Consider the following 18,926-nt stretch of genomic DNA (forward strand, 5'->3'; position numbering starts at 1 on the left):
TCAGTACCGCCGTCTCCAGTAGTGAGCAGTTCGCCCTTTCCTTCTCCACTAGAAAGCAGACAAGTACGAGGAGACCCAAGGGCTGGTCACAGACACCATTGTTTGATAAAACAGAGTGTGAAGGAATTAGTGCGAGCAAGTGTGCGCGCTACATCTTTCACGGCGCGTGCTTTCGCCTCGGAGCCAAGTCCACGTGAGCGGTAGGCATGCAGGCGAACACACTGTCTACCTGCTCGTACTGCTTGCGCGGGAAGCAACACGCCCGCGCAGTTCAGGCGCATGCGCTTCCCACCTCTGATCCTCCCTCGCGGTCCCCCTCCGCTTCCCCCGCTATCGCGCACTCCCTCCCCGTCGCCAACGCGCTCGCGCCCCTCGGGACCCGCGGGAGCGGCGGGAGCAGCCGGCGAGACTCATCCCACTCGCGGAACGGAGCAAAAAGGATGCGCCGGAGCTGGGCGCAGCTTCGAGTGCAGCGATTTTCTTAGGAAGAGCCGCAGAGCGCACACCGCTCGCGTCTGTGCCAGGAGTCCCGCGCTGAGAGCCCGGGGATACGTGTGCGGGGCGTCGCGCGCCGTAGTGCAGAGACCGCCCCTTGCTCCGGCTTGCTGCGGGTGCGGAGGAGGAGATCTGTTGCTCGCTCCCGGCTCACCTGTTGAGTGCACTCCGGACTCTGGCAGAAACCTTCGTCGTTTCAGGGGTGTTCTCCGTAGAAGCACACTTATCCGCTGATTGCATCCGTACGCTCCGAAGAGGCTCGGCGAGGGAGTTGCAGCGCGAGACAACTCTTGCGCGGCGGCAACCACGGTAGGTGGAGTTTCGGAGCCTCTTGAGGTAACTGGAAGGAAGGAAATAGGGAAGAATCAGGCCTCTGAGACTTAGCACAGCATGGACACTTGTCTGCTTTGAAGCAGTTTGACGCCGCAGTTATTGAAGCCACTGCTGTCGTGCAACTACAGTTGGCGTTATTCATTGTTGAGTGAGCAACTTTTCTCTCGCCTGTGCAAAGAGGCGCCGCTTACTCCTGATGAAACCTTGCAAATGTATTTGAGCCCTGGTTTTGTCTTCAGACTCAGCGCGCATTTTTGCAGGTACGCGCATATTGTGAAGCCCGCTCCACGAATGTTTTTTGTGTGGCAAAAAACGGTGCCTGCCTCAGGCGACAACGTCGGCATATGCACATACTGGTGCCATGAAAACATTAACAATCTTGATGGCTAAAAAACTTCTGGTTAGTTTGCAAACGAACATCAGATTTGTAGATGAACGTATACGCAGGCGTGCGTGATGGGTTCTCCAGATACGAAAATGACTCAGGCCATTGTTAGCACAGTTTTCTCTGGCGACACACTGGAGTGCTTCAAAAATAAAAACTGTTATTTGCCAACACACCGAATGCGCGCAGCACGAACGGTGGCTGTCAGCAAATGCACATTTAAACTCTGGCGCCGCACAAATCAAGCTTTCAAATATACAATTAACCTTGTTTCAATTCTAGACCAGCACGAAGTTACGGTGTACGTGTGTGAAATTTAATTACATAAAATAACATAACAATTAGTAACCCTAGCGCGAGCCAACAAAAAATAGGTTAGTTGGAGTCCGGTTTGTATGGTAATAATTCGGCTTGTGGGGAAGAACTCTATTTTTTGCGAAAGAACGTAATCAACAGAGACGGAGTTAAATCTCGGAGTTTGTAATGCTATCCCCGTTCGTAAAGTCTGAACGCCGAGTAACCCTTTTATTGATTTGGTGTGGTTTCTTTATGGCGTAAACGGCACCCAAACCCAGAAGTTAATCTATAAAATTTAGTTAAGTATGTTTATAACGATGTTTAAAAATAATTACTGTAGATGGCTATTAATTTTCGTGATTATGCTGAGTGAGAACTTCATTGCGTGTTCTTGAATATTAGGGTACTTTGAATGCAATTTATAGACATCAAAAGCGCGTTTCTAGTTATTATTACTAGTCGAGTTTGTTAAAGGATAGTGAGCTATTCGTTTCTTTGAACTCTTCTTGAAGCATATAATTTATCTCTAGCTTCAAGATTATGCGTCGTAACTACGTTAGCAATTAAAGTGGAAGGTCAAGCTCCTCATGTGTTGTTTGCAACGGCTCGCAAATCATCACATAACTCGCAAGACTTATTTGAAAATTCTTGAGTTTTGCAGGGTGTCATCGCATAGTCAATATGGAAAGTAAAATAGTGCAATATTACGTTTAAGAGATTGTCCTACCAGGCTTCAGAGAAGTGGAAGCGGTTACTCGCAAGTCTAGAGGCAGCCACTTTTGACTGTGAAAAGCTGAAAACTTCCGGAGCTTTGTAGTACATTTTTCGCACTGTTTGTAGTCAATGTAAAGTCTAGCTGTATGCAAAAAAGCACGGTTATGTGAAGTATTAATGAAATTCAGGAAACGTCCGTCCACTGTGCGATATCGATGAATGCCCAGCAACAGACTACTCTATATTTTTGTTCACTTTCCGTCAGGGCAAAGTCTACTATTTGCAAATAAGCCGAGGAATATGCGCGAATAAAAAGCACCCTTTAACAAACGCACGGATGAATTTAATACTGTAGTTTTCATTAGTTGCAACGCAATGGTTCTTCCGTTATCGCGTATTGCCCCTGGCTGCTCTTTCAATTAAGTCCAAGAAATTTCCCGCAGAGCTATTGTAAATGTCCTTCAGAGAAATTACGTAAGTCTCTTTAACACCCTATTTGCACGGCGCTGTCACAAAAGCAGTGGTCCCAAATGAGTCACATGCACGTTTTTTTTTTGTAATCTATAAAAGTTTACTACTGATATTGAATTCCCCCCTCATATGCCGTATACCCCTTAGTGATGACATGAAGGTGTCCAGCATCGAGTGACTTACCCCAAGCGCAGCCTGTTCCATTAGTTGATGCAAATCATGGTCGTCACTTTTTCGGGCTTAAAATGGTTGTGTTAAGTTAATTGTGTTGTGGTAGATTTGTATTTGCGCCAGCTCAACATTTCTCAAGCTGAACCAAACGAATGCTTTGAGTGTTCTCCGGGTTCTGAATTTCGTGAGATGAAAGGAACGCCCAACTAACAAGTCACAGAAAAGTTTTGCATCATCTGAGCGGTTGCGCGAGCACATTTTGTAGTACACTTCGTTTTCTTTTACCGCACAAGTTTGAAGAGTTCGGAGGTTTAAACAAACTTGTCCGAACCGTTGTCTGTATCCCTTATGTAGCCCTGACATGAATCTAAAGTTGTAGGAAAAAGGAAGGCCTGTTTTTACGCAAAGTTGCATAATCATATAAACACAAAATGGCGACATTTCCGAAAATGCTTGGTCATTCTGTGACTATTGCAATCAACTGTTTGCTTGTTCACAACAACCATGGCACAGAATGATCGCTAAACATTATGTTTTCGGAGCGACATTCTTGTTTTATTTTGAAATTTTGTACGATACATCGTTTTAGCCAGTGACAGAAACTAAGCTAGATTTGACAAAATTGCGTTATCTCGAAATTAGTCTATTTGGTATGAACGTTCCTGCCGGATATAAATGTTTTACTGGTATTGCACTCGTCATTCGTTACTATGATATCGCCATACCTTTAGACTAGCTACTAGTGCCTATGCGGTCCTTACGTGTGTAAAATTTGACAGGACTTTCCAGTAAAAAATCCTTGCATCTTTTAAGAGGTCACATTTTTTTTTTTCATTTTATCTAGCTGCTTTACTTTGGTTCACAATTCTCAATGAGCTTTCAACCTCTTCTATAATTAGGACGTGAACATCGGAGCCGCCAATTCATGGCCGAAGACTGCCAAAGCACAGTAGTGTGTAGCATATCACCACTATTCCGCCGATATCATCGTTGTTATTGGGTATCATTATCGATTTAATCATTCAGTGAATGCATCTGAGTGCGACGTTTACGACGTTTCATCTGTTGTTCGCAAACTTCCACCGGGGTTTTAGGTTAAACTTCCACTTTTTTGCTCTGATGAAGGCCCAAATGTTTCTTCATGCTTTTCATCTTTCTTTGTATTTATGCTTTTCATCAACCTCGACATTTTCTTGATTTTCCTTTCTCTAAGTTTACATTTTAAATCTCTCTTTTTTTGCCTTTGTTTTGCTCTACTTTTTCGCGTTTTAGAACAAGTTCTTCGCATTTTCAGTTTCATCGCCACTGCTTTTACTGCTGATGTTAAAGTTCCCGTGAACTGACTTTTATTTACTGCTTGTGGGCTATGCTCGTCTGCTTCTGTTAAGGAAGTAAATGTGTCACCATCGCCCTAATTTTTTTAAGGGACCAATCAAATTTTAGGCATCAGTTCAAGCTAGCAAACCTTTCATTTGTGAATATAAAAACCGGCACCTTTCCTTTGTCTATGTATGTTGTCATTCCGCTAATTATGCTGCTCGCTCCTTCAACGGGCGCAAAAAGGAGCCGTTTAAACTGATTCATATGTTCTTACAGTGACAAATGTAGATAGGTAATTCCCAAAGGTACTTTTATCTCGGCGCGGCTCGGGGAACCCGTATTGCGCAGAAGACGCCACCGAGGGCAAGTACTAAGCCCTGTAAATCCTACTGACGCTTTATCGCAGCGAGCTTGCAGAGATGCAGCCTTTACAAATGGCCCGACTCCGTTGCTCGTTTTACAGCGGGTATCATGGCGTATACACTGCTGATGTGAGTACTGGCCCCTGCGAATCGACTGATGCTTTCCCGCCGCAAAAGCTTTCTCTGCAATTATCACTGATGCTTCCGTGTAGAAAGCTTGCATAACTTTTTAACAGGTAATCAGCCCTTTTTTGCGGTTTATATTTGGAAAAAAAATACCCCCGAGTCCCAAGAAGGTTACGTAACGTGTCACAACAAAAGATTCGCACTAGCCCCTAAGCTGGTTTCTAGAATTACCGGCATTACGGACTTTGCGACGGACACCCAGGTAGTAACGCGCTGGGTCCCTTCAAGGTATTCAGAAAGGTCAGGGTAGTTGCCAGAGGTGGATGTAGCGCTTAAGCAGTCGTTGAGTTGCTGTAACAGGTCGCCGTAATTATTAAGTGCGAATGCACTTTATAAGCGACCCTGCATTCCGGTGACCGCCGTCCGTCCACATAGCAACAGCTGCGGGTGCGCGCGCTCCTCGTCTTCCTTGGCAACGGGGGGAGATGGGCGCGCGCTGATTGGCCGCTGACATGGCACATACCCACGTGGGGATTGGCCAGGAATCTCCTCGTCTTCCTTGGCAACGGGGGGAGATGGGCGCGCACGGCCTGGCCGCTGACATGGCACATACCCACGTGGGGGATTGGCCAGGAATCGGGCGTGAGAAGGGCTAATGCACCCGCTTAAAGAAGTACTGACACGAAATTTCAAAGCTGAGATCCGCTCTAGCAATCAAGTACAACGACAACACAAATAGGTGTCTGTGCATGGCACATACCCACGTGGGGGATTGGCCAGGAATCGGGCGTGAGAAGGGCTAATGCACCCGCTTAAAGGAGTACAGACACGAAATTTCAAAGCTGAGATCCGCTCTAGCAATCAAGTACAACGACAACACAAATAGGTGTCTGTGAATAAATGCATCTTTCTTTCTTTGTAGTTGTGTGTGTGTGTGTGTGATCTCTCTTTCGCGAACATTACCGAACCGCGCAAATTCAACTCATGCATTCGCACTTTCACATTCTTCCCCTCGGGGAAATGCGGGGAAATTTTTTCAGCTTTTTTATCGTTTCTAGGGTTGCGTAATCAAATAGCCACAGATCGGGACGATAAACTATCAAACAAAACGATGCCAGAAGGGGCTCGCGGGAAGCCAATCTTTTTTCATAAGGCATATATCAAAACCCTTGTTTTATCATCGGGCCTAAAAATATATCCCGCGTGTCATTTGAAGTGCCTCAGGGTAAAATCTGGCTTCTTCCAAAATATTTACGCTAGATGTATTTACCTTTTCTTGAATTATTAATATATTTATTTCATGCATATCTACGCACAGGGCTTAACTGAAGTGCAGTTCTTGAAGGGAGTTTTGCTTCAGGTAGATGTTTGAGCGTAGTAATAAACTGCGCTTATATATTTGGCTAGACCGTGATAACAAAACCAAACTTTCTCGATCAGTTGATTGTCATGTCTGGATAACAAACACGAGCCCCTTCTTTTCTTCTTCCGCTTAGTGAGTAAGCTTACGAACGTTACGGTAAAAGCGGATATCCAAACGTAAGAAGGTGAGAGACAGGTTGGCATCACCCTGTCATCTCGAAAAAAAGTGAAATGCCAATCACCGTAAGCCATTTCCTTAACGTGGAATTCAACGCAAAATACATTTGGTTAAGCTGGATAATAATAAATTGCTGTAAAAGCCCTCGGACAGACACTAACCACTCCTTCCCTGTGCTATGTACGAAAGCATATGCATTGACGGGTGTGATTCCGTCCTAGCCAAATGGGACTTGGTGAATCGGTCGGGAGGTTTTGACAGCATTATTGCTGGCGCGAAACACATAATCGGCCCCGTTTTATGAGAACCTTTTAAGCGGTCTGGCATGCTGCGCAATCTCTCGGGGATGTTGTGACAGATTTATGCTCTTTGGTGCCTTTCGTGCATACGTTCACAGCGCGTACACAAGAACGAAATAGAGAGGATAACAAAACAAAACGTGTGACAGTACCGTCCTGGCCGCCTTCCGGGGTGTTACGCAATTTTCTCGCCGGTGAAGAGACTTAGGTGGGCTTAGTGCGCGCACGCAAGGTGGGGCACTGAACAGCCTTCCGGAAATTGGAGCACGCCCGTGGATCTTTATGAATGGGCAGATTTGCTCAACACACACCAGTTGCGAAACCTCCCATAGGTTCCATGTAACAAAAGCCTGTCCGTGGTTGGCCCCCCGCTCTGGGCCAAGCAGGGGCACGCACGGGGCTAGTTGACTAGCTTGTCATCCGGCGGTAGAACGTTGAAGTATACGTAGTACCAAGGCCATGGTAGTACTCATGTGCTTGCGACTGCTGCCGTAAGTCTTAAAACAAAAAATCGGGAAAACCTAGGTATATGTTACATAATGTATCTCTTCTAATTCGAAGAGCAAGTCTTATTTTATTCAGGTTTGTTGTTAAGTAAATGTTTAGCGAAGTCCACGTACACTTGATCCTCAGCTTCAACGAAGCAGGGGGCCCCGCCCCGCTCCTATTCTGAAGCGGAGTGCCACAACTGGTGTATATTGAAGAACTCTGCTGAATGGGTACGAAGTGTAATTCAAAGACCCAGGCCGGAAGAAATCGGGCGTATTTGGGACATCTCAGCGGCTATGGATCATCTGCGCTCGTGTCAGCACATGGAATATCAGTGCGGAAATTCCCTACTGTTGTCAAATCCGAAGCATATCTCCGTGCACTCAACGAGAAAAGTTCCCTGTACGCCTGTAACGCTTTGTGTCACAATTTCGCCTACAGAGAAGATAACCTATAAGAAAAAAGAGTTTTCCGGCATTAAGATTTGAACATGAGTCTCTTGGGATTAAAGTCAGACATATAGCCGACTACACTGCCGGTTCTTTCTCTAAAGGGACTCAAAACTGCTCTTCATATACAATGTTTTGAACTACAGCAACGGTTCAACCATAGCAACCATACCATAGCAATTGCTCCACCCACGCAAGCATATAAACCATGATAACGCTATTTCGCACACTCCTGTCGCTTGAGAGAGAGAGAACAAGACTTTATTATCACTATCCGGCGTGTGAGGGAGTGGGTCATGCCGCGCAGGGCTTCGCCACCCCTCTGTCTCGCTAGACCTCTATGTTGCCTGACTCATCATTGGCTACTAGGAGTAGTCTCCGTTCGCCTCTGCCGGGCCAGCGCAGCATCGAGCCGCTGGATAGCTTGGAGTTGCATCGCCTGATGGGGCGACGTGACGCACTGTTCAATGTCCGGTGGAAACGAGTCCCAGGTATTCCCCTGCACGGGAACACCACACCCCCACATCAAGTGGGCTAAGGTAGCCGGTCCGTCCCCGCACGCACTGCACATTACACTCGCAAACAATCCGGGGTTCACATGTCGAGCGAGTGCCGGTGTGAGAACAGTCCTGGTTTGTAGTTGTCGTAGAAGGACACCTTCTCTTCTGCTTAAGCCTGGATGAGGCGTGGGTAGTTGTCGGCGGGTCTCCCGGTACCAGCCGAGTATCTCTCCGAATTCCATGAGTGGTTCGAAGTTAGCTGTGGTCATTTCTTCCGCTTCCGAGGGGCGGGGGGGCGTCGTGCGGCACGCGAGCTCACGCGCGACGGCGCCCGCTTCCTCGTTACGGTTGGCGAAGCGTCCAGAGACGGTCCCCGTGTGGGCTGGAAACCATCTTAGGTGTGTGGTGGTGGTTTTGACATTGGGTAGTATCTTGGCAGCCGGGGCTCCAGTGTACCCTCTGCTGTAGTGGGTGATGGCTGAGCGAGAATCGCTGAGTATCGTGGTTACTTCCGGTCGGCATCTGAGAGCCAAGGCGATGGCGGCTTCCTCCGCCTGCTCCGCCGACGTGGCACGTATGCTGCACGCGTTGATCGTCTGGCCGTCCGTTGCCCGGATAATTGCCAGGACAAATATATCCGGTTTGCAGTGGTGTTTGGCTGCGTCTACATAGACTGCTTGCGAGTCGTCTGCGTGAGTTTCGATCAGGACCTTGGCTCTGGCCCGTCTGCGTTCCTCGTTGCGTTCTGGGTGTACGTTGCGTGGTAGCGGTAGTATGACCAGCTTACGTACTACCTCTTTGTTGATTCGTTCGTGCGCGGGAGTTTCTAGTCCGTAGGATTCGGCTTGTGGCGGTCGTAGACCGATCTTTCGGAGGATCTCCCTGCCAGCATTGGTGGTAGCTAGCCGGTTGAGTTGCGCCGTTCGCTGTGCTTCGCTTATCTCTTCCAGCGTGTTATGTACTCCCAGTCGTGCAAGTGCGTCGTTACTAGTGCTGCCGAGTAGACCTAGTGCCGCCTTGTATGCTTTTCTGATCGCCGCGTTTATCCTGTCCCTTTCATGTCGTCTCCACTTGTGAAAAGCCCCCCCTCCTGTCGCTTGAGCTGGTGGCCAAGAGTAAGCGTGCGCAATTAAGTCACCAGGGTGGCTGGCGCCACCGTTAGAAGCAATTCACGCAGCTGGGGGTGACTACGTGGAGGAGAGAAGTAAAGTCGCATTCTGCATACCTGCGCATGCCATCCGTTCTTCCCTCAACATTGTGCCGCCGTTCGCGCTGTCGTTACTCCAATGACGCCGAGACGACCGAAACACTTACTGATGAAGTGCAAAGACGCAGAAATGCGAAGCGACAGCGAGTGGGTGGTCTGCGGAAAGAAGAACTGTAAGTGTAAAAAAAGTGTCGTTACGTATATCAACAACAACGGGACGAAAGATGACCAACGGCGGCGTTCTCATGCAGTGAGACAGCGATGTTACACAGAAAGCAGAAATGTGCCCCGAATTTGTTTAATATGGCTTCGATTTTAAATTTCTCAATTATTTCCGGACGTTAAATTTCTCCTTTACGCCGATGACATCACCGTGTGAAGCATTCACCATGACCTGGAAACTCAAGCGAGTTCCCTGCAATAATCTCTAGATGTCACCGCAGCCTTTGCCTCTTCGGTGGGCCTTCAGCTTTCAGAGAGTAAAATGACATACACATCCGTTGCAAACCGCTGGAACCGCCGAAAGCTTGCTACTTGTCCCATACGCATTCAATTGGCTGGGCAAACACTGCAAGGGAGCCCAAATATCAAAGTTCTAGGGTTGATTATACACCAATTAAGAACGACGACAGCTTGGCTTGCTCAGGCTAAACACCAAGCTGCTCAAACGCTAGCACTTCGCTCCCAAGACTGGTGAAGCCAGCTCACATGTGGCACGGCAAATAGTGAGAGCAGTTTTACAACCGCGATTGGTGTTCTCTTCACAGTTGCAGCATTTCACGGCAACGCACTGGGATCGAGTAGAAGAAATTAACGAAGAGGCTAAGGCTATGAGAGAAATTACTGCACTCCCGCGAATCACCCCTATAATTGCTCTTTCGGGACATGCCCAACTGAACGCATTGGATAAACTTGTTCATCAACGTCGCCAACCTTAAAAATTGAAGGCTGCATTGTGTGATTGTGCGCGAACATTAATATCTTACGCAGTCCCTCAAACGCTACCAGGCCTACCGCAGCGAGTACTTCCCCCTTGGGAGTTCGTAAAAAACGAGTGGCAACAAGCCAACTGGCGTTCGTTGCCCAGAGTCCAACAATTCGACATCTGCCCTTCAACAACGCATCACCGAATTGGATAGCCACCTTCCACCTGGCTCCACCGTATTATATGCAGACGATAGTATTCACGGCACTGTTATTGAAACTGCCATTCATCGCACTAGCCATCCAGCTCTCAGTAAGACGTCCAGATTTCAGGTCCGGGAACCTCCAACATGGGAACTTGTAGAGAGGCTCTGCTGACTGTATCCGGAATCACACTGCAGCCCGGCGTACGCATCGTCATTCGAACAGAAGCCCTTCAAGCAGTCCGCTTACTGCGGTTAGTTAGTCGTAGCCCTATTCTGGCCCAGAATGTAAACCAACTTGCGACACGAATTTCTCCCGAAATTCAGGTTGAATGGGTTCCGCGTGACCTACTGATAACCCACTGCAAGGCAGACGTAGCAGCCCGGCTAGCAGCCTCCGTTTCATCTCCGCCTTCCCCGTTAGAGCTGGATGATGCCACTCTCCTGTTGACGAGAAAGAAACACCTCCAGCGCCGCGCACGTGCTCTCCTCCCACTGTCTGCTGTCACGCCCCCCCCCCCCCCCCTCACCCGTGTCTTAGGACGATTCGAGTGGGAGTGGCCTTAACTCCCGCTGTGACCTGCCAATGGCCTCACTTTCTAGATTCTTTTGAAAACACCGGTTGCCCAGTTTGCCACCGCAGCCATGCAATAGCTGACATCCACCACTTGCTGTGGTCCTGCCTCGCCTTGCGGCCGACGAGGATGCGACATCTTGCGGCGACGGGCCTCCGCGTAGACAACGTGACCTCGCACACAGCGTGAATACATGGGCCCCATCATCGTTCCGTCCTAGACTTAACCCGCGAAGCGATGAAGTGAACGTTTTCATATTAATTTAATAAACTTTCGTCCTCATCACCTCCTACTTCCTCATCTATGCCCTGTGGCAAAATAAACGCTATATAAAAACGCACGATAAATACATGTGTGCAGATGTGATACCGAACATCATTGTGACTAAAGAGCTCACTTGGGTGTGAACGAAGCCCAAGTCATGCAATCGCAGAAATGCGGACCGCCACAGGGAACGAACAGCTCACTTGGACGTTGAACGAGCACTTCAGGCTATAGGCACTCAAGACGCAAAATGACTGGTTCAACAACGTGCCCATGCACGGAAGTCATCACAAACAGCAGCGAGAGTACCCTTGCGGGAAGTTCCCGTTTCGGTCCGACGCCACAAAAGCGCATTCAAACAGCTTCGACACGCTTACGTAAAGCATTTCCCTGTGGTTTAGGATAAATTACAAGAAACAGAAGAACCATAAAGCAAGGAACATGGTATATAAAATAAATAAGCGTTATATGTATTACCATAATTTACAAATGAGGAGCTTTTTTTCGAAATGAGTCAAATACACCTCAACAGAACTGCAAAAACAAGCGAAAATTCTCAACCGGAACTAAATGCAATGATGTCAAAGCTATTATACGGTATGCTCACGTGCATCAGCTAGAGGAAGTTAAGTTTGACAGGGTTCCATTAGGCCCGTTAACAAAATTTTCGCTTGTTTCTGATTCGTTCAAGTGGATTTAACTAGGTAATTTCGAAAAAAAAATCCTCAAATGCATCTCTCCATTTCAGACGCAACTGTAGTCCGTCTCTAAGTTTCAATACAAATTTCTTCGTCCTCTCGTGCTGGTATAATTACCATTTCTGCGTCGTAACCGCGTTTTTTAGTTCTCACGAATCTCCGGTGGTGTTCCTCGCCATTGATCAAACTGCGCAGCATATGACCGAAAATACCAGGCGATTACTAGCAAATGCTTCGAATCCGTTGGATACATCCTAAAGGACTTTCTGCGTGATTGTTCTTTTTCTACCTGGCAAAGAGCATTGTGCTCTTTCGAGAGCTGCATATTTTACAAAAGCCTAATTTTCGGGATCGTTATTTCAGAGACTCGAGAGAGGACGGAACACAAAGCCGCAGATGGGCATCGTTGCGCTAAAAACCTCGAGTACGCCAGAATGAACGACGCAGGGCTGAATCTGGGCTATATTTCAACGACGGCACTTTTTACTATGCAGATTGGCAGTAAGGTGCTCGAAACGGCGTTTTGTGTATGAAGTCGACAAGGAAAGATTCCATTTTATAATTCGCAAGGGACTCGGCTAAATTGGGCGATGCACAGGTGCCGGAGCGTGCTCTCAAACTCGGGCTGCTGAAAATGTGGGCAGTGGAAGTCTCAAGAACGTACGGCCGGGCCTGCTGGATAATTTGCAGAGGTTTCCCAGAGCACATGGTTCGTTCGGTTTGACTGGTTATTCAGAATATTCCTGAATGTAAAACAAAAGTCCCGAACAGGGATCGGAGTTTCTCGGGACGTCCGAGCTTCTGGTAAACAACAATAACAACCATCACTTTCGTTTTAAAATCTAATTATCATGCACAAAGTTGCGAGGCTTCCAAATTGTCCTCTTCGTAAATACCGCTGGACATAACTAATAATGGAGGCCGGTCGTTTCTAAGTACTCCTTCCTTCCACTTGTGTAACCGCTTCCTCGTGCATACTCCAGGCGCTGTGTTGAGCCTCCACTTCTGTTTTTTTGTAACCTTGATTGAGAAACTGCACTCTTGGACAGAACGATGTCGCATGGCAAGGCATTTTCTTGGCATGCCTACTTCTGCCGCCGATGCACAATCATGTCTTGAAGTTCCAGCATGTTCAGTTTCCAATGGCACGCGCCTGTGACTCACAGACTTCATATCTACATGACACGAGTATTCGAGGTGGCGGCATCTGCACTTACGCGCGACAGCCTTGGATTGTTCGCAAAGTCTATTTGTTGCTTTTGTTGCTGTCTGATAATGTTTGCAAAACACAGACCAGCAATTTTCTAACCCTCAAGAACGGTGACTTGCGAGTGCATGGCTCTCTGAAACGAACCCCGAAAATGAGTTTAATCGCCAGATACGTATTGCTGCAGCATAAGCAGAAACCTCAGTCATCGCCGATATTGAAATTTCATCCTCGTCTGTGAGAAATTACTTGGCGCTATTATTAACCACAATAGCGGCGTTTATGTCCGCTATACTCTTTTGAGCTTTCTGCACCTTTTGAACTCAATCATGTTGGTAAAGTGCAGTTTGTACAAATGGCCAAACTATATAAAGGACAGAGACAACCATCATCGTTTCAATTACTGCAGCTTTAGAACGCGGTACTCTATACTGTTTCCTTTTTTATGTCTCGTTCCAAATGTGCTAACGGCACGGGCAGCTTTCGTGACTTGGAAATATTTTCATGACGAACTGCTCGAAAATTATGACATGGTCTGCCTAATTCCCTCCCAAAGATTGTATTGGAGGTACACCTTTGCTTCGTGTTCGACATCACGTCTATCTATCGAGTTCCACAGAGAAGCAAGCCATCAGCCGTAACGCTTTAAGCAGCAACTTTTTCTGAATAACAATACCAAAACCGCAAAGGTTCTACTTAGTTCTTATTAAGTTAGTGTTCAAAATAAACTCTTCTTGCATGCACAATATGCAACGCGTCTGGTTGCTCCCAGATAGTTAAAGTCGACATTTGAAAACGACGACTTTCCGATTCGCTCGGCCATTAAAAGTTTCAGCCTGAGTGCGACTTGTTATCGCAAGAATGTTCGCTACCTCCGTATACGCTAACACGACTCCACTTCTCGTTTGGGCATTCCGTGCATTATAACTCTGGAACAAGGTTCACCTGCGCCAGTTTCACGAAATATTCTTTTGTCAAGCGCTGTGGTAAATCAACTCACCTAAACTTCTGTAGACTATATCTACCGCTTTTATCAATGACACAATAAACGGAGGTCACGTGTCAACAATTAAAACAATCCTATTTCTAGTACAAGGAGAAGACCCACGTCCACGCTTTCTGCATTTGAAGTGGCTCGTGTCCTTTGAAAGAATTTTTTTTCTCGTTACCTCCTGCCATGGGCGAAATTACAAATAACTGGGATTACAATCCGTGCTTATGCCGAAATAAAGTTACTCGTTGTGGCGTCGTTTGTCCGTGTTTGAAATAGTTGTACCGTGGTTCGACGTTGCACCCAAATACCCTCGTTTGGGTTCAGATAATCCCGCTCACGTTTCAGTGAGTGTTACTGATGTCGAAAACCTCTCTCGCTCCTTGACCGGGATTAATATCAACGAAATGAGTTTGATAAGCCTCCGTTTGGCAGGGACATCACGTTTGCCGATAGAAGCAAATGAACTATAGTGACCGTTACATTTGCAACAGCCGATAACAACGGAGTGTTTTAACAGAACGAGTTGCGTTGCTGTTCCAAATTGGACACCCCCCCCCCCCCCCAACGCTCCTTACAAAACAAAAAAGGACTGCAGTCGGTCATGTCGGTGCCGTCATTATCCCGGTCCCAGCAGCAACGTATAGTGAAGTTCCAGCACTTTGACATTATACAGCAGGCTTCGTGACCATTTTTCCTATCGAATAGTTACTGGACAGTATGCTATTGACACCTCCTACACCTTTAACGTTTCAACAAATTACGATGCACGACACCGTGGCGCGCTATCAATCACACCGCTTCATCCGCGTAACAACTGCTTCAAATACTCTTACCTCACAAGAACCACTGCCGAATAAAACAACCTCTCTAAGAAGGCGGTAACCGAAAAATCGGTATCTGCTTTTGAGTCGCATCTGCTCACGGGATGCATTTTTTCCCGTTTTCGGTATATTTTGTTTATGTTTGTTTTGCGGGGAAGGTGACTTAAGTAAAATATTTTTCCCCCACCCTGCTAAAATCCTGATCTAAGATCGCAGTATAAATAAATAAATAAATAAATAAATAAATAAATAAATAAATAAATAGAAAGAATGCATTCGGGTTTCCATGCGTACTTAAAAGTTCGACATTGCGTTTTTTTGTGAGACGCCTAACACTTGCGTTGTCAACAGAATTATGCCGTGCCAGCCTCAATGAGCTGTACCTGGTCTACGAATTGTCGCTGGTACTCCTGGTCCAAGCTGGACAGCGCGACCTCCCACTCTTCGATGCCGGCTTCTAGCTAAGTCCAAACAAGTGCTTCTGCGACTCGTTTAGTACTTCGATACAGTCTTAGGTTGAAAAGATATGGATGACCGATAAGACGTCGCCTGCCAGATGCTGTCACGGCTAATTAAATTTCCTTGGTTAGGCATAATGTTGGGTTAGGAATATAATAGTGCGCATGCGGGTTTTGTGCGTCTCTGAGTCCTTGTGCCAAAAGGGCTCAAAACCACGTCCTAGGCCAACACTCATCCGCGCATGCAAGATTTTCGCCAGCTAGCGCCAAATACTGCACAACTGAATGTAAGGGGTGCATCCACTAAAAGAGAGCGCATACTGACAGCAGTAGCTCGCGCTTTGGTTAAAAATGTGCTGTGGAAAAATCGTCTTAAATCGATGTGCTGTAGACTTAAACTTCAGTATAATTTAGTAGAATTGCTATAGGCGCAGCACTTCATAAAAAGTTTAGTTTTGCGGAATTGATTTCGCAGACGTTCTTTGCACATGTGTAATATTTGTAGAATGATTTTCTGGGATGCACTCGACGTCATTCCTAGAAAATGAAGCTTCGCGTTGAAACGATTTTTTAAAACGTACTGCCGCTTTACAGTCATCGCTTCATAAATTTTTCGCTAGGATGGGCAAGAAAGCAACCGATATTTCTCCTGAAGTTCTAATCAATAGGACAATTCAATATGGGCCACCTCGCCCATCTGAATGCAGCCACTCCTTTTAACGTAAGTGACGATGGTAATGGCTTACGTTTAACAAGTCGGTGAACTGCATGCGCTGACAAAAAAGGGCGGTGCTTATGTTCGTTGTTGCGCGCTTGCGACCGCGGCACATTTCATCGTATAAAATATAGTGACGCGAGGCTCCGGAAAGACATCAACTACGATGAACAAGTTGCCGGGAAATTCAGAAGGAAGCCAAAGCCAAACTCCGGAGGAAAGATCGCTTGTACAACAACATATGCTTTGCTGACCGTGTACGTAAGCCTTGCTCACGGGCATTAAGCGACACGATAGAAATATCGGTTATGTTTCTTTTAATGAGCAAAATAAATTATCATTTTCATCGACATTAACACGCAAGGGCTACGTACACTTAATGGCAACCATTCGTCTTTAAAAAAAGGCCGCGTAGGGTTTCAAAAACATAAAGTTGTATATATGATAGACAAGAAACCGTCGCGCTCGGGCGCTGTGCCGCTGTAAGAGCTGCCGTAACAGCTGACAGTGCTCCATTTTTACTTCGTCTGGTTTTGCAACTCGCTCGTCCTTCTTGCACATAGGTTTTAAAAAGACCATGGGAAATAAATTCTCCATAGCTGTGCTTTCATGTGGACAAAACAACTCTACATAATATTTTAACAACATTAATATAGTTTTTGCAGCCACACAACTTTAGAGCTTGTTCATGAGCCATGCCAAGTACAAAGGGAAAGCTTTTGTGTAGTACACGACCACACTCTCGTTGAAGGGTGGCTAGCCTAGACTCTAGCGCCAGCTTCTCGTCTAGTATATATTAGCATGAAACTCTGTGGGTTGGACAGCGAATCCAAAAGAATGCGCGACACAGAAAACGATTGACCACGGCGCAGCCCAAACGTGTGCAAGAAACAAAACACGATTGTTTGTCATTTGTGATTTAGCATAATTAGTTAATTAGCTCAATGAAACAAGAAAGTACTACAGTTTTATGCTGGCAGACAAACATGGGCTGTCTGTTTGACGATGACTTCGTGATGATGCTCGAATGCCTAAGGAGCGGTGGCTTCGTGTTATTTATATTTAAACTGTGGTTGATACGTATCCATGATACCTGCTGAGATGAACTTTTCGAAGTTATGCGATTCTTTGAGCAGCCCAACATCATATAATGTGTTTTGGGTAGATGCAATAAAACAACAGTTCTAACTATTCTCTTTAACCGTACTCAGATAACCGTAAAAGCCGCCAGCAACCAAAACCTCTTGGCTGAATAATGCGACAGAGAGAGCTTAACCTCTATACTTCTGGGCGAATGAAGTTCTCTCTCTCTCTCTCTCTCTCTCTCTCTCTCTCTCTCTCTCTCTCTCTCTCTCTCTCTCTCTCTCTCTCTCTCTCTCTCTCCGGTTGAAGCCTATGCGTTGACAGCAGATGGAAATTCTTAATATTTCTCACCTATAGGCCTTATACTAAATCTGCTGCCCTCGCGCGGCCGCCGCCAGCGCGGGCGCCATGTTCATGGGTTGAGCCGGAAAACGGAGCCACCGACTGTACAGAGTGATGAGTGATCTCGCGTGTGCTGTCGTCCAGGAGAGAGAGAGAGAAATAACTTTTATTTACATAAAGGGTTAGGGCGCCCAGGATGTCCACTTATACTGTTGTGTGCCATGATACACACAAAATGGGAACAAGGATGCTCAATGGAAAAAATTAAAGCCGTTGCACTCAAGGTGACCGCTGTTGCAAGTGCAGAGCAGTGATCCGCCATAATGGCCTGTAACGCTGTTATCCATTCACGCTTACAACCCAATGCAACTCAAATTTCCCGCCTTCATAGTGCTCGAGAACCCCTTGCCTGGAACTCCGACCGCGGGTGTTATGTTCTTTTTGTGCTTGCTTTTCCTTCCATACGTGCCGGCGTTGCACTGCCACTTTTTTTTTTCGCTTAAAAAACCAACTCAACGAGCATTCTTAAATAAATGAAGCCGGGCGCTGCCGGTTAATTACGTATATCTTGCCTCAAATGTACCTACACTTTTCTTTTCGCTAAACATGACAAGCACCAGCGGTTCACGAGTTTCGGACGCTTATGACTTTATAAACCGCTTGGCTTTCGAAGCCTCTGGGTTACGCCGCAACGACAGCTGCTACGACGGAACGCCGTGTGGCCAGCAAGGAGGTACAACGACAAAGCGAGCGCCTAAAGTGCTCTGCACTTCGAAGGAAATAACTCTGGAAGTCGTAGTATTATTTGTTGTGTCCTCGCAGGTCCCGCAACGACCGTGGACGTTGCTATAGTATACGTTCTCTTTTCTTCGTGTGGCGTGCGCTGTTATTCATACCATCGTTCATTTGACTATGAAAATCCGTGTGATACTAAAGGTGTTACCAAATAACTGGCTGCTTGTTTCAAATCTGCCAGTTGCTTTGCGCTAACGCAGCGGCTATTGGGCTATTACTGCGGTGATCGGCGCAAACGAGATCGAGGCTGTAAAATTATTTAAAGCCAACACTAAATGGAACGGCTTCGTACGTGCCCAAATACTGATGTGTTAGCGTTCGTTCTTGCTCGTTCGGTGTTTAAAATATTTCATCGTTCGGCAGGCAGAAACGTCTACTGAATTTTGAACGGGGAGGCTGCAAACGCCGTGTGGACATACACGCTTTGTGAACTCAAGGCAAACTTAGGTGCTAGAACTCATGGCCTGATGTTCCTTATGTGCTATTTGCAGGAATACGTTTTTTTACGTGCCCACGACGAAGAAAATTTCCGGCAGTAGCTTTTTCACCTGACGTAAACACTCTCTGTTCGCACCACATGGCATGCGTAATGAGCTCGAGTGTTCCCGTGAGTGAACTATGCGCCGAACCTTAATCATTGCTTTATCTGTGATTGTTCTTGCCATGAATGGCGATTATGTGGCGCAATT

At 46.6% G+C, this 18,926-nt stretch overlaps 1 protein-coding gene across 1 annotated transcript in view; it reads left to right on the plus strand.

The window, feature by feature from the left end:
- The first annotated feature begins 429 nt into the window (after window positions 1–429).
- LOC144169434 (uncharacterized) overlaps window positions 430–18,926 on the plus strand; it is a 187,684-nt gene continuing 169,187 nt past the window's right edge. The window contains exon 1 of the mRNA XM_077698585.1: window positions 430–804. The gene's annotated coding sequence lies outside the window, so the exon portion shown is untranslated. The remainder of the gene's footprint in view (window positions 805–18,926) is intronic.

Source organism: Haemaphysalis longicornis, unplaced genomic scaffold, assembly GCF_048455015.1.
Source record: "Haemaphysalis longicornis isolate Haplotype H1 unplaced genomic scaffold, Haemaphysalis longicornis Haplotype H1 scaffold_2, whole genome shotgun sequence".
Taxonomy (NCBI): Eukaryota; Metazoa; Arthropoda; class Arachnida; order Ixodida; family Ixodidae; genus Haemaphysalis; species Haemaphysalis longicornis.